This window comes from Rhineura floridana, chromosome 6 (genome assembly GCF_030035675.1).
Source record: "Rhineura floridana isolate rRhiFlo1 chromosome 6, rRhiFlo1.hap2, whole genome shotgun sequence".
NCBI lineage: Eukaryota > Metazoa > Chordata > Lepidosauria > Squamata > Rhineuridae > Rhineura > Rhineura floridana.
The window spans coordinates 62,039,281-62,055,427 of record NC_084485.1 but is presented as its reverse complement, the minus strand read 5'-3'; the positions used below and the strand labels follow the sequence as shown (position 1 = coordinate 62,055,427).

General features: G+C 46.1%; 1 protein-coding gene across 10 annotated transcripts in view; it reads right to left on the bottom strand.

The window, feature by feature from the left end:
- Window positions 1–13,926, bottom strand: part of PLXNA2 (plexin A2) — a 627,239-nt gene extending 613,313 nt beyond the window's left edge. For 8 of the 10 annotated variants that reach the window (XM_061632052.1, XM_061632055.1, XM_061632056.1 and 5 more), the window contains exons 1-2: window positions 13,777–13,926; window positions 12,009–12,133 (exon numbers count right to left, since the gene is read on the bottom strand). The gene's annotated coding sequence lies outside the window, so the exon portion shown is untranslated. Of the gene's footprint in view, window positions 1–9,844; window positions 10,380–12,008; window positions 12,134–13,776 lie in introns of those variants that run through there. The other 2 variants (XM_061632053.1, XM_061632054.1) reach the window with 2 other exon arrangements.
- Window positions 13,927–16,147: the final 2,221 nt, after the last annotated feature.

Below are 16,147 nucleotides of genomic sequence, written 5' to 3'. Positions count from 1 at the left end.
TTCTACACCAATGTTCTTCAACCTTAGGTCCCCAGCTGTTGTCAGATTACAAGTCGCATCATCCCCAGCCAGTTGAGTCCCATGGCCGGGGGTGATGAGAGCTGTTGTTCAACACAACATCTGATGACTCAAGGTTGAACAACACTGCCATTCACTGGTTGAAGAGCTATACCTGTTTCATCCCCATGAATGGAGTGAATGGATCAGTTTGTTTCTGATCTGTGCCTCTGTTACATGTGTTTATTTGCAAGTCTGTCCCATCAGATTTCCACATGAATCAGAGTGTGTGTTTTAAAAAATTCTGCACAAAAATTAAAATACTTATTTTCTTACACATTTATAAACATTTTATCTCAAGGCACACATTTCTAAATACATTTCTCTTAAAATATGCATTTTAATATACACATTTTAATGTTTTTTAAGCAAAAAACTGAATCCCAAAATTTAGAAAAGTACTAAATCAGAAGGATGACTGTGTTTCAATCTACACATTAATCTAGGTGATGCAGTTCAGGTCAGTTCGTATCAGAATTTACAAAGAACAAAGCCCTCACATATCCCTGTGAATGACAAGCTTAGGACCAGTCATCTCAATGTGGGTACTCCTGATATTTTAACAATCCTGTCTGTGCTAGCTTTCAAATATTTGTTGCAAAGAGAGGGGTGGGGAGGAACAACACCAACATAAAATTACAGAGATTTTCCCAAGAGCCAACTTGAGTATTTGATAACCTCAAACCTTAGCTGCTGTCAACCAGCTTGGGGAGTACAGCCTGCCTTGCTCAGGTAGTGCTTTGAGAGCTTGAGAAAAATGCTTACCTCACACTCTCCCAGACCCACAGTCACTCCAGGCAACTAGGAAGGAGACTTTCCTTTCCTGTTTAGCTGTTGGCTTTGAAATAACTGGAGCCTTGCTTAAAAGTTGGAACACTTCTTCCCTTCACCCACCTCTGAGGAAGTCGGTGCTAAGATGGTACAACTTGCTTTGGGCTGGAGGAGCTGCGCACTGTCTCCCCCTTCTCCTGCCACTCTGATAGATTCATTAGGGAGCGATAAGAAAGTCAAACCTAGAGGAGGAGTGGAAGGTGAGAGGTCACTGTAATATTTACCCAGATGTCACCTTTCACTTTCTTGAAGCTTACTTCAAAGCAGAAGGAGGATGGTAAAACACAGCATTCCCTGTCTGTGTGGGGAAAAACCACACATGCTAATACAGTAAAGCATTCCCCTGCTTTCTATGGTTTCAAATCACTGGTGCAAATGCCAGGAGAACTGACATAAGCGAGACCATTGGGAACTCAGGTAACAACAATAAGAGCAGATGTATGGAAAATGCCACCTTGGTGTAGGCTGGGGAAATCTCTACTGCAGAGAACTGGAAATGGCAGGTGTGAGAAATGTTAGTGGAGTTTACTGCCACAGAAGGGGAGGAGAGATCATTCTGGATGGGTGATATGGGTGTTAAGGGCTGTGGAAGAGCTCAGAGGCACTGGTCAAAAGATACTGTAAAGAGAAACTGTACCTGGATGCAGTGATATGGGCACAGTGAGGGTCTACAGTTACATATTTGGGGCACCTGGTCATCGTGGGATCAGGAAAGAAGTAGGCTGCCAACAGACAAGATACTTTGCTTGTTTTCCTGTTCCCTCTCCATCCTCCTAGCCCCCTGCATTTTGAATACATTCTATTAAATTTTAAGCATGTGGATAGGAACAATGTTTCTTAAAGATCTTTGAACAGTGCCTAAAGAACTGCAGAAATAATAACAATACTTTAATGTATGCTTTGGGGCATGTATTTTGATGTGTATGGCTTTGTACAATACACAAGGCTAAACCTAGCCTCTTTGCATCAGGCACCAGAAGGATGCCTTCAGATGCACCCCAAAACCTGCAGCAGCAACGGTCAAGGTGGCCTCATGTTTTATGCCCTGGAAGAGCCAATTCGCGGCAATCACTAGGAAGGTGTTTTACTGTAGCCAACATAGGTTATTTGCAAGTCAGTCAAAAGGCAACACAGTCAGAACAGAGCTCCTAAAAAAAATTATCATCCGGAACCACTGCAGGTGACCCAAGGACAGCTCTATTTAAATCAAATTGGCAGCTACTGGTCTAGCTCGGTGGGGATGTCATGATCTTTTATATTCATATCTGAAGACATCACCATCACCACTGATTTAGTCCAGCCATTCAGTCTCAGTACTGGTTAACCAGACCCTAATCATAATGTGGTAGAAAACATCAAGCCTCTACTGAGACCTTAGAAGGAGGTAAAACTCTATCATAGTCCAAAACACATCCATATGAGTCCAGTGCCATTAAACAGGATGTTTCATTTTAGTGGATTCAGCTGCCAATATATTCTCCTTACATATGTGCTGGGGTCAGAACAACTCAACCTCCTTACGGTTGGTCAGTCACCAAATGAGTGAGCTCTTCCAGAAGCACTGCCAAGTTTGAGGGAGCCCCACAAGATGGGCCCTCCAAGCCTCCACCATACTGACAGCTTCTCTCTCCCATCCTCTGCCCTGACTGCTCTGCTTTTCACCGTTACTGTCTGCCCTGATATTTTAAAATCTTCTTAACCTGTTGGGCGTGAGCCTGCACAGCACTGGCCAAGGTTCTACCCAGCTACCATTTTCATATTTCCAGAAAGCCTCTGGGACCCACATGAAGATGGTAGGCAAATAAAGCCTAGCCAACATAGCACTTCACGCTTCATCGCCTGTGTTGCAACTTTCTACCTCTCTCCATTAGCTGCTGCCTGCTCTCCGACATTGTTTTCCTTTCACGCCCCCAGGCTACAGGGCCCTGGACTTCGATCCTAAGGTTCAGATATAATGGAGTCAGAGGTACTGAGTGCATGAACAACATGAAATCATTAATGGTGGCCGGGGAGAGGACTGGTGAATGAATGCGCTTCTGAAAAGATAAAGAGTTGGATTGGTCTTTGGTTTTCCAAAATGTACAAGGAATAACAAGGGAGTTGCTGTTTAACACAAGGAAATACACATAGAGTCTCAGGAGAGCTGCATTGGAACTCAGATCTCTTATAGCAGTGGTTCCCAAACTTGTTTCCCCACAGACCACTTAAAAATTGCTGAGGGTCTTGGCAGTCCACTTAATCATTTTCTGTAGCAATTAGAATGTACCATGCTAGATGCTGGCATTTTTGCATTTTTATTTGCATTTTTATTGCTTCTTTTATTTCTTATATTTTATTGAATTACAATTTGAATTCCAAATAATAAAATACAATATTCCCTTTGGGAGGAACAATGGTCGGATATAAATGTAATTAAAATGCATACATAAAGAAGCAATAAAAATACAATTACAAATCAATATGAATATTTAATGTGGACCAGTTGTGGACCACCTGAACGTAGCTCATGGACCACCAACGGTCCAGGGACCACAATTTGGGAACTCCTGCCCTATACTATGTGTCCACTGGAAACACATAAGCCGCTGAGAGTATTCTATTGCTTCACTTTGTGCATCTTGGTTCTTACTCGCTCTGGGCTGCCTCCTTGAGCAGCAGCATCTGTGAGCTGAAACTTCACAGGTCTCAACCCTGGCAACTTCTGTGATCCTCCAATTGTGGCTAATGTACTCCAAGTTGCAACGTTGTTGTCCCTGATATCCTGCCACTTGAGCCTTCTCCAATCAGACCATTCCAGCTCACGAAGAAAATGGCCGACAAGCCACACATCAGCCAACCCTTAGTTTTGGCAGATATGGACAGTCTGAGCCAAGTTCTTTTTCTTTTCCCACTGCAGCTATCAGCAGTATTAGGCAGGAAGGAACAGGCAGCACCCATCATTTGCTTCTTTGCTCCCTTGGAGAACTGACTGTGTGTGTGAAAATTGGACTGATGCCTTGCCTGACTCGGCTCACTATCGCTCTGCCTTTTAAGATGATCTGGCCTTTTTACAATGTTACTCCAATGCCTTTTATCTCCAGCTCTGAATGTAATTTTAGCCACAGCAAAGCAGGATTAAGCTTTCATAACATGATACATTTATCTCTTTTAATATTTCTAGCTCCCCACCCCCACCCTAGTTCAATTTCAACCCAAAGAGAAGTGGGGATTAAACTCAGAAACACGAGCTGGGCTTAATGAGATCAGAATAAGGGAGGCCAACTCTTTCCCAGCACCCCTCCACTGGCATGCGCTGTCCCACAGAGATGCCAGCAGCATCCCTATTTGCCAACAGAGGAAGGCCCCCAGCCAATGAAGCACAAGGACAGGATTCAGGCAAAACAGCAAGCGGCAGACACAGTGCAAGATCAGATTATTTTCGAATAGAAAGACAGAGACCTCACTACTGACATCAGTTTGCTGAGTTGCTGCCTTTTTATATTTCATAGTCTTCCTAATACTGCTTTGCACCTGTGAGTGTTCTCAGAGCCACATTCCAGCCACAGCAGGGGTGGTAGAAAGATGATACCATGCTGGGAAGAGTCCAAGAGCAGGTCCCTCTCTCCGATAAAATGAGGGGAGAAAACATCAACCTGGTTCATACAAGAATGCTTTTCAAGTATCCAGATACAATTGCTTCCCCCCACTATTCTGCTTTTTCCATTCATAGCTAGGAGTCCACAGAACAGCAGGCCAGATTACGTACACATTTTTAAAAAGCATGCATGTATACAGACAATATAAGATATATAGAAGAAGAAAACTGATGATTTTTAGCAGGTCATTGATAGTGGCATGTTCATAACAGAATACCCCTCCCCACACACAATGCTCCATACAAAAACTACTCTTCAGCATATCAACCTTGATCTGCAGGAGCTTCCCTCTAGTGGGGAAAAGTGGCACTGCAGGTTTTACAACCCATTCCCATGAAAAGCAGAAAGATGAAAAGTCACTGAAAAACCTTTAGATGCCTTGCAGAGAAGGAAGAAGAGGCAGACACATTTAAACAAGCAACTAAATATATGATTCAAGGCATTCTTAATCGATGGCTGTACTTTTGCCAAGCTCAGGAGTCTGGCCTGCAACACGCTGGAGTTTCTTAGTGCAGCGTTGGGTCTTATGTCTAAATTATATCAAGGAGAAGATGGATTGCAGGTCTGGCAGGCACCATCTGCTTCAGAGAGGGAAGCTTATTCTAAATAAATAAATATCACAACTAACTCCTGTTCATGCACAAATAGATTGACAGGGACATCTTTCTTTCTTTCCACTTCCAGATCTGAAAATGATGCCAGGACAAGGAGAATGGAAAGCGCTTGGCTTACCTCCCCATCATTAACATACATCTGACGTTGAGGCAAAACTGATATGCTGGGCAGAGACTGAATGATTCTGCACACAAGCAACTCTCATTATCCACACGAGTGTCCTCAGATCCTCCCTGTAAGAGAACAGGGCTCAGATCCTCCACTGTAGAGACTGGGAGCGGAGGTTCAGAGAGAGTGAAATTGTTTCAGCAAACTTTTTTCCAAATGTGTGACAGAGAAGTATTTGGGCCCACAGGTCAGCACCCTCCCTCTCAACACCATTCAGAGGCTTTGCAGCCGGGCTGGGGAACCTGTGCCACCGCCCCACCCGAAGTTGCCAGACTCTAGTTCCCATTAATCTCTGACCCTGGGGCTGATGGGAGTTGGCGTCCAGCAACATCTGAAAGGACACAGGTTCCCCAGCCCTGCTTTACAATATCTGACCTCATAAGAGTTTCTTTTTGTAGTGGCACTGGATGCTTTTGCCCATAAAAGACGTGTTAGGCAGCAGCCCATACCTGCCACAGGCAATACGCTGCCTCGATACTCCTCCTGTTCCAATACTATTATCACCGAAGCTTTCAAGACATCTCTTTTCTAACAAAGAACTTTCTTTTGCTTCAGCCTCTGAGGCTTTTAAGTTTCACAGACATAAAGTTTGGGATCATATGATGGTGGTGGCCGTGGGAAGAAGACACACCGTATCGAGACAGATGAAAAGGCCCTGACTTACGAAGAAATGCCCGGTTGAGAAGAGCAGTAGGCTTAACTTGGTCTTCTGCAGGGCTATTGTTGGAGAGGGTGGACACTGCCATCAATGTAATGGTAAAAAACTTGAGGACCCCTCCCCCAATTCTTCAGCTTTCTCTTCCTTTTGTGAGCGCCATGGCTTGCCAGCCAAGCTGGTTAAGAGATTAACACTCTAAAACCTACATTTACTCTAATTAGCCATGAAATCTTTGTAACTAAGTGAAAAAATGTTTCCCTTGAGGGAGTTTTGTCCATTCACCACTGTTTGAATTGTGAGGCTGGGGGTGGGGAGGGAGGGAGAGAATACTGAGAAGGAGCAAAATAAAATCAGATCTAATGATTAATAGCACAATGCCCAAGGGGATAAGCTGACTTTGGTCATCAAATACAGGCACGTCCAATGAAGTAGGGAGGGGGGGAGGGGGTGTGTGGGCTTCTTTGATGGGTTCCCCCCCCCTTCAGGTCTGGCCAAATGGACGGTCGTGAATTATATCTAGTTAACAGACTGTAACACAATGTGTGGGTCTCTTTATGATTTGGGTAGTCGCTTGGCCAGCAGTTCCTGGTTTTCCCATTTGTAGTGATGGACAGAACTACACTGTAATGCCCCCCCCCCGCTATGCACGTAGACAGCTGTGTGCAGCTACAAGAAGAGACAGCTGGGCGAGGGGGGAAAGCGTCGAGGGAAAGGCCCGTGTTGAATTGCTTAAATATGATTTTACTGAGGCAGAAAGGAGAGGGGAGGCGGAAGGCCTGCAAAGCAAAGAGGGAAGGGGAGAGGACCAAAGCAAAGAGGGAAGGGGAGAGGACCTCGCCACAACTTAGAGCCACACATTTTTCATGTCAGCAGAATAAGGATGATTCTATTCCTGCCAGCGCCTTTCTTGTGTATTTTAAATGTGTTGCCGCCTTCCACCCTCTCTCCTCTGCTGTTGGTGTGTTTCTTGTAACATGCCCATGAAATAAAGATTAGCTGAACAATTGACAGTGTTTGGAAATGGGGAAAAGGGCCTGCCTCAAGAGCACCCATTGGCTCCCGTTGGGAAGGAGGGAGAGAAAGATTTTTATGATTGCTACTGTTATTCTTTTTAAGAATGCCCGACAGACAGAAGAGTACAATGTTCCAGGGACTGAGCAGAGAGATCAGGAGAGAGAAAACAGGAGGACGCATTACTGCTGGCACAGTTGCTTAGAAGTAGATGGACAGGAAGACAGAACAGCCTTTGCAAGAGGACAGGGGCAGCGAACATTCAGCACACATTGATCCAGGGCAAGAGAGGGAAACAGCAGAGCAATACTTTACTGAGGCTGGCAGCTTTGAGGACACTACTGAAAGAGTCTTTTTTTGAACAGTCGTGGAAGTGGACAGAAACAGACAGCTGTGGTATACCTGCAGTTGTTATTGGAGTTTCAGAGGAAAAACAATTCACCCACATTAATAACTTTTCTTGGCGCACCAGAATACCGTTACGGGGGATTCTGGCAAAGCCTGCAAATCACTTTCACCACAGCTTTGTGGAGTGTTACACATTGGCATCAACATCACCACCTTGGCATTCTTTTCAACTTTTGTCCGTACAAGTCCTAAAACACTACAGTGGAACATGGGGGATGCCTACTTGACTGTGGATAACCAACATCTCCCAAAGCCTTCAAGCAATCTTGCAACTGAGTAGAAAGTTCTTTTTGGCTCCTTTCAGCACAAGAGCTCACAGTTCACGGGAGACACCTTTGAAAGACCCTGTGGCTCTTGCATCCCTACTGCAAGCCCCACTCAAAATCTCATTTCCATTTAGCTGCATTGCAAGCCAATTTCTCCTGTATTAAACATACCCCAGCCAAAGAGAATTAAAGATCCAAAAGCAGGTGGGAAGCACTTGTTCTCCACCAGCAGAGTGATTGAAACTGCTGGGTTTCTTTAAATTTTGCATTCTAGGAAATATATATTCTTCATCTGAGAAGTGTGGCAGAATACAGAGTTAATGAAGTAGTGTCAGGCAGGGCAAGAGAAAAAGGAAGGATTTCCATCACATTTATAGAATTTGTTCAGATTCTAAAACAGCTTCTGTCCTCTTTGTTTCCGCAACACAAACTTGTTATAAGTTGGGCAGGGCAGACCCCACAAATAAAGAAGCCAAATAGAATGCTTCAGTCAATGAAGAATAAAAAGAGTTACCTTAATCTTCTTGAAGGGTCAGATGGAGCATGGAGCTTCTCTTTTTTTTTTTTACTATATGCCCTGTTTCAAGACCCACACTCTGTACCGAACTTTTATTTTCACCTGGGTAAGACTTCCTAAGGCAACCCTGGTTGTTTTCACTTAGGTTTAACTGAACAATATTAAAATGCTATGTTTTATCAGGTCTGTGGGTTCAAAGAGGGACTGAGGAGCTGGCCAAGGGGAATTCCAAGGAAATTCAGCGTTGAAGGTATTGACATTGCTGGCTTTGAATGCCATTTGCTCTGTACCAAACACAGTTATTTCAGCCTCCTATAGAAAAAGAAGCAGGTCATTGACTTAACTTGGTGAGATAGTGTCATCAGTGAGAGCTCATAAACCACAATCAGTTAGAGCTGCTAAACTGACCCATTTCACTGACAAGTTACAGAGATGGGGGGGAGCTTGTAAGCACAACAGTACCAGAGAGAAAGGGGGGCACCTTTCATAGAGTGGTATCCACTGTTAGCCATACTCAGAAGAGACCCACTGAAATCAATGGGCTTCATTGGTTTCAATGGTCTACTCTGAGTATGACTCACAGTGACTATCACCCAGAATATCCTTTCTCACCTCACCTGCAGAACTACACAACCATGTGAGCTCCTTCCCTATTCATTAGGAATCCACGGACTTTATCTTCTAATGCAACTGTGAGCTATTGTGCCAAAAGTTAACTAGCCCCAGCCCCCAGAAACACAAAGTTTGGGAGCAACCTACACTGCAAACCAGAGTCCTGGAGAAGCTGGCATCCCCATTAATCTGGGCAAAAGAGGAAGGGAAAGGAGTGTCCCGTCGACTGGGCAACAGACAAAAAAGCTTCAGCGGCAGAACTTGCTATAAAGCAAAGAACTTTGGAGCTCGGAGATCGTAATCCATGCAGGGCTTCTATCTGAAATGAAACATGGATTCAAATTCACTTCCTCAAGGGATGCTGGGAGACTCGGAAAGACGTTTCCTCCGAACGTGTCCGTGGGACTTCAAAAGACTTCCAAGACCAGGCTCACTCTCTCAATGGGAACTTTTTTTCCTTTCGGTGGACCTGTTTGCATATGCCAGCGCGCTTGCCCCTTCCACCGAAAGCAGCGGCAGCCCTTAAACATGACAGGAGAGATGGAGGCGTCTGGGCAGCAGAAAGATCACAGAAAGCCACCGTCTATCTGGAAAGCTGTCTCCTGCACCTATTGCCCGTCTTGAAGAACCTCTCAGGAAGAGACTAGCCGCAAAGAGAATTGGTCCCAGAGAGGCACCTGCGCCCTAACGGCTTGAAGGGCAACCCTCACCCGCGAAGGAACGCAGCACATCACTCAAGGCCGAGGGAGAAGAGCCTCGACTGCCGCTAAGGGCTGCGATCCTATACACGCACCCCCGCTGGTGGTAAGTCCCACTGAAGTCAACGGAGCTTGCTGCTCTCAGCAGGAAAGTGCCAGGAGGAAGACAGGTGGGAAACCACAATGACGCTAATGTGGGGGGGGGGAATCAACCAGACTGCCACGTTGTGCTACAAAGACAATCGAGGGTGGGGGTGGGAGATCTGTACCTCCCTCCGTCCCAGAATCAGCGGGAACCAGGTGCCGGTGGAAGGCATGGGCAGCTCCTTTTGCCGGTTCTGGCTGGCCGCCCGCCTTCAACGACTTACCCAAGCTACAGAAGGACTCCTTCCCCTCCTCTTTCCTTGGGCGGGAGGGGGGCTGCTCCTAGTTTCTCCTCCTCCTGCCTGGAATTACGGCGAGGTAATCCACACAGAGACGGAATTCATCGACATCCCCAGCAAGTCTCCAGCGCTGGCATTGATCTGTATTCCGAAAGTAGCGCGGCTCTTCCTTGGGATCGGCTCCTGCTTGTCTGCCCGCCTTCCGTCCGTCAGTCAGTGGAAGAGGAGCCTTGCGCGCGCGGCTGCCAGCCCAAGGATGCGATTGCTGAGGCTCCTGCCCAATGGTCTGGCCGGCGAGGGTTTGCCCACCGAGGTCTATTCGGACTCCTGGCTGGCATCGGCAATCCCCGAAAGGCTTCCCCCTTTGGCGGCGGCGCGCTTGCCTGCCTCACACGGTCATTTCCTTCATGGACGTGGATCTGCTTTTTCCTCTGCCTTCCACCCACCCTTGCTTTCACTCACTCACTCACTCAGCTGCTGCGCGCTCTCTCTACCAGTACCACAGGAACTGTGCACTCCTGCTCCAGACTGGCACTACGTTCATTCTCCCCCCCCCCCCGTCAGCCGCCTGCCCGCTAACGCCTGCCTCCTTGTATTACCATGTAGCTCATTAACATACAGTCACAGGGGATTAACCCTTCCCCAGCCAGCCGCTCCAAATCCCAGGCCTTCCCATTTGCTGCAGTCTCTAGAACTCTCTTTCCCCGGTTCGCTTCTCTCTCTCTCTCTCTCTCTCTCTCTCTCTCTCTCTCTCTCTCTCTCTCTCTCTCTCTGGCGACGTCAGAGCCAAGCAAAATCAAAGAACGGGGGGATGATTTGGCTAGGTCGGGAAGGAACTGAGATATTTGGGGGGCATCGGGATATATTTAAAAAGAGATCCGCAGCCGTGCTCGTCTCTCTCCTTCCCCCCCGGGCCACGGGAAAGGAAGCTACCTTAAAAGGGGGGGTGTTCCTTGCTTGCTCCCAAGAGCGAGTGGAGGAAGCAGAAACGCCAAACTCCAGCAGAAAAGCACGAAAATTCAAGAGTCAGAGCACCGGCTCGGGCATCTGAGGCTGGCTTGCTCAAGGCAGCGTGAGCCAGGAAGTGGGGTCAGGAGGCTGAATCCCAGAGCCGCGCGACCTGTCCCAGGCGCGCAAGCCACAGGTAGGTCCTCACCCTGGTGATGGAGGAAGGGGACTGAACCCTTCCCCCCTTGCATTTATCCGAAGAGATCTGCAGCCCGGTTCTTCCTAAGAAGCAAGCGCTCCTGAGTTCAGGGAGGCTTGCGCCCAAGCAAGTGAGCGCGGGATCACAGCCTTCGAGGGAGAAAAGGTGGTCCTGCCCCTTCCTCCCGGCTTGTTGCGCATTCTGGTGAAAGTATCTCGGGAGAGAGTATCGCAATTATTTAATTTAGGGGTTGGGGTTTCTGCACAGGCGGGTGTCGATCGAAGCCACGACAAGCCGTCGTATTCGGTGCCTCTAGACTAGAGTTAGGAGATTTCTGGCTCGGAAATCCAGGAGCACAGACCCCGAGGAAGCCAATATAGCGCGGGAAATACTATTTTCCCACCAGATTTCTTTGCAGGGGAAATCGGGAGAGGGAAAGAAAAGTGAAATCCTCTACGTGTCTACTCAGAAGTAAGTCGCAGGAATAAATTGGGTAGAGGACTGCAGCCAAAGGAAGGTGAGCATTTGCCCCTTCCCTTCAAAACCCTGTTAGAAATCCACCTTTCTATACAGTGCGTCCAAATTGGTGCAAGCCTTTTTAGTGGGCGGCCCCTCCGGCACGAGGAACTCCCTTCCTCCTTCTGAGGTGCATCTGGCCTTGTCCCTTCACTAGAAAGGTTATTGTTTTAGGCAGCTGGGGACACACCTTTTTCGGAGGACCTTTGCAGGAGGAGAGACCTGATCAGGAATCAAGAATGGATTAGTTGCAGCTGCTATTAAAAACTACAATGTAGTGAATTGGTAAGAGGAGATGTGTTGTATATTTTAAGGATTGTGTTATTTTATGGTTTGTGTTCTTTTTTTTTTCTTATTGGACTTTGTTGTAAACCACTCTGTGTGACCTGTGCAACAGGTGATATATAAATCATCTCAATAAATGATCACCCGGTGAGGGAAATTCTGTATTCCTTCAAAAGAAAGCCAGGATACAGGTGTACTTACCAGTAGTGTAGTGGCAAATTCACAGGTGCAAGGTCCCTTCATGTTACTCACAGACTCTCCCTTTTTTGCTGTGGGGTTCAGAATGCGATCCTTGTTAATGCCTTCTCCCACAACAACAGACATCCCTAGGAGCCAATAAGCATGAAAAGTGTTAGCTGATTCACCTCCTTTCATTCTGATTGGTTCCAATCAGCAGGAAAGGACAAGGAAGCATATTAGAAGACTCTTCTCAGTGGCTCACACACTCCTTTCATGCTGATTGGCTCAAAGGAATGCTAGAGCCATTGGGACCCTGCTCCCAAAAAAGTAAGGGGTCTAAGACCCCCAAGACCTTGGATGATTACACCCCTGGTATTTACTAACAGTCTTTAAACAATATGATTTGGGGATCTACAGGAAGGGGGGAGAGATGAGTCTTGCTGTTACTCTCAAAAAGAGTTTCTGATCGCAGATGATTCTTCAGTGAAATCTGATCATTTCTTGTTGGAAATGAGGCAAATTAACATCAGTGAAGAAAAATCACCACTGGGACTACCTGCCTAGGAAATTTGTGCTGTGTCCATCCCTTTCCTAACCAATTGGATGGAACTTAGCAGCCGTAGGAGTGACCTTACTCTGACTTGGACTGTGCATGTGTGTTGTGTGAGTGTGAGGGAGAGGAGGTTAACCCTCAAGTCCCACACCATTTCCCCAATGAAAAACACCCCTGAAGTTAATACTTTGGAGGGAGACTGTACAGCTACACATGTGGTGTCATATATGATTTTTCACCTTATAGTTTTCCTACACCCTGATTTTGGCAACATATTCTATGGGGGACATGCTGTATCCAAACATGGCTGTCCAAGACATTTTGCTGCCTGCGGAGAAGGACAAGAGCACACCCATCCACCCACCCCTATTCCAGGTACAGAAGACTACCAGACTGGCAGCTGAATCTTGCTTTAGGACTGGTGATGGAAGAGTGCCCCTGAGGACAGCAGGCTAGTTCAGGGGATACAGTACAACCTGCATGGCATACATAGGTCCATCCTCTCCAGACACCTTGCTGCTGTTCACCATCTCCCAGTATCCGCTGCCTGAGGTGGCTGCCTCAATTTGCCTAATAGTAGGGCCAGCCCTGTCTGCAAATAGTTACAGTTCATTCCCTTATTTCTGAAGTGTGTCACGTCAGCGATTCTATAGTCTGGCCATCAGACCAGGGGAAAGGGAGGAGACAGGCAACTAGGCATGGTAAAATAGAAACTCATAAGACACTAATTAACATATGGCAGGATAGGCCAGGCATTCCCAAACTGTGGTTCATAAGCTTTGTTCAGGAGGTCTATGGTACATTTGTATTTTGAGGTGAAAAATTAAATATTCATATTGATCATGATTGTATTTTGTTGCTTCTTTTATTTCTTATATTGCATTTTATTGTATAATTTGAATTCTGTACCACTGTAATACAATATACAAGAGATAAAGAAGCAATAAAAACACAATTTAGCCATACAAAATCTAGCACAATGCATTGCAATTGTTACAACAAGCAGAAAAGTCATTAGGTGGTCCCCAAAAAGCCTCCAACAGTTTTCAAGAGATTGGGGGGGGGAGTTTGGGAACCACTGGAGTAGACCATAATGTCACCTTCTGGCAGTGCTTCTGAACGGACCTCCATGGGTTCAATAACTCTCTTTCACACAGTTTGTCACATTCCAGGGAGTGCTGTCAGAGCCTAGGGGCCTAATCCCAGGAAATATAAGCCTCATACCAAACTACTTACCAGCTCAAGTAAGATTTCTGGTGTAGCACAGTCCAGGAAATCAACAAAGGTCCAAATATGATCCAGAAATAGTTTCAAGGACCACAGAGTATCCCACAAGAAATAACTCAACTAGCAGTACCACTAGGCCAAAGAAACCAAAAGCCCATGCTACTTCCAATACTGTAATTAGAAAACCCACAAGAGAGATCTTATATACTCTGCCCACCTAAAGCACAGCTGTGGGCAGTGAATGAAGATCAGGGATTGTTTACTCATGAGTAGACTCCATATTCACAAGTGGAAGGACAACTCTAGGTCCATAGATGAATACTGTGTCATTGTTCTTTGGTCTGGACCCAAAGCTTCTGGCGTCAGCACTCTCGAGGACTGGAGTGTGTGTGTGGCTTCATCTCCTCTCTGACATTTACAGTGATTCTTCATCAAGTATCAACCCAGAGGGCCCCTCAACGGTGTCCTTAGCTCTGGATTTAGGGGGCTCTGCCTGCTTCTTGAAGTCCTTAATGTGGGGGGTCTTGTTGGTCCTCTGAGGACTCCATGTCTGGCACCAGTGCTTGGCTAGGCTCACATGACACCAGTGCAGTCAAAGTGTATGTGCACATGGTGTAGAGAGATCCTTTGCAGGTACAACTTGGATGTGTGTAGTAGACTCTTGCAGAAGATCTAATAACACATGAAGGCTGAGAGGGGGAGAGGGGGGGCAAGATGATTCCACTCCCTTTGCCATGCATTCATAACAGGATTTCATGTTGTCTGCCCAAAGCTCGATGCTTTGATCCTGCCTACTGTGTTCTTCTTGCCAGGACCAAGCTTCAAAGAGTGCCATTTCCTTGTCTCCAGCATTTGCCTCTCTCTGTTCTAGGGTAGGGCTGAAAGCAGGTAGCCTCATCATTTTGTCTGTTGCTTCAGGTGTTACTGACCTAAAGGTGGCTCTGAGCTTTTCCAGTGCTCTTATTGTACACTTTGCCTATGGCAATGGGACTGGATGAGGGCCAGTAAACTAAAGCTGAAACTCAACAAGGTGCAAGTTTTATGGATTGGTGGTTCTCATGTCCAGGAGCTGGTTAGACAGCCTGCTGAACTGGGTCTACACTCCCTTTGAAGGAGCAGTTTTGTAACTTAGGGGATGCGCCTTGATCCTGTCGGAGAACTGTGCGAGAGTCGCGCTGGGAACGGAGAGTACTGAGCGAGTTTGTGTGTGTGTGTTTGAATCCTTGCTAAAGATTATACCTTTCCTGCACATTAGTCAGACAGAGACTTTAAGCTTTAAAATAAGAAATAACTACTTTATTCTGGAAGTACATGCTTGATAGGAAAGAGTCCTATATCTAGCTAACTAGCTAAGTTGGAGCAGCAAACACTGAGCCCAGTGCTTGCCCTCATACTTGGAGGAGAGGAGGGACAAAGGCAGATGTCTGCTCTCCCTCATGAGAGAAAGAAGAAGACTGGGAAGGAGGGAAGGAACTGGGATCAACATCCTTTGCATATCAGTCTAGCAGGAAGGAAGAGACAGCAGGAGATCAAAGGACAGGTATAGCCTAGCAACCAAGAGGTCTCCTCTCCAGCTACCCTTTTTAACCCCATGCAGCCTCAACCCAAACTGGAGTTGAACCACATATATTCCAACAGATCCAGCATTGTCAATGGAGATCCAAGTAGCTTTTTCCAGCTACGGCAAGTTATGCTGGTTCCTGGATCTGGACAACCTAGCCACAGTGATCCATTCTCTAGTAATTGCCTGATTAGATTGCTGTAATGTACTCCCCTTGATGTTTTTGGCACAAGTTAAAAATGGATCTTTTTATATCAGTTTTGGGTAGACTTTACAAGGCCAGCAGTAAATTAATGAAAGTTGTCTGCTGTATGAATCATATGGTTTGTTTTAAATGGTTTAAAAACGGATAATTAAAAGTTCATTGTTTTAAGTTAACATATTCATGTCTGTGCTGCAAACCACTCAGGGATTATATAAATGTTATCCCTATCTCCAAAAAAGGCAAAAGGGAGGAACCTCGGAACTACAGACCAGTCAGCCTGACATCAATCCCTGGGAAAATTCTGGAGGAGATTATAAAGCATTCAATCTGTAAGCACCTTGAAAACAATGCCGTGATTACTAGAAGCCAACATGAATTTATCAAGAACAAATCCTGCCAGATTAATCTTGTCTCACTTTTTGATCAGGTAACCTCCCTCATAGACTGTGGGAATGCTGTGGACATAATATATCTTGACTTTAGCAAAGCCTTTGACAAAGTGCCCCATGATATTCTAATTAGCAAGATAGCTAAATGTGGGCTGGATGGAACAACTATCAGCTGGATCTACAGTTGGCTCCAGAATTGTACTCAAAGAGGGCTTATCAATGGTT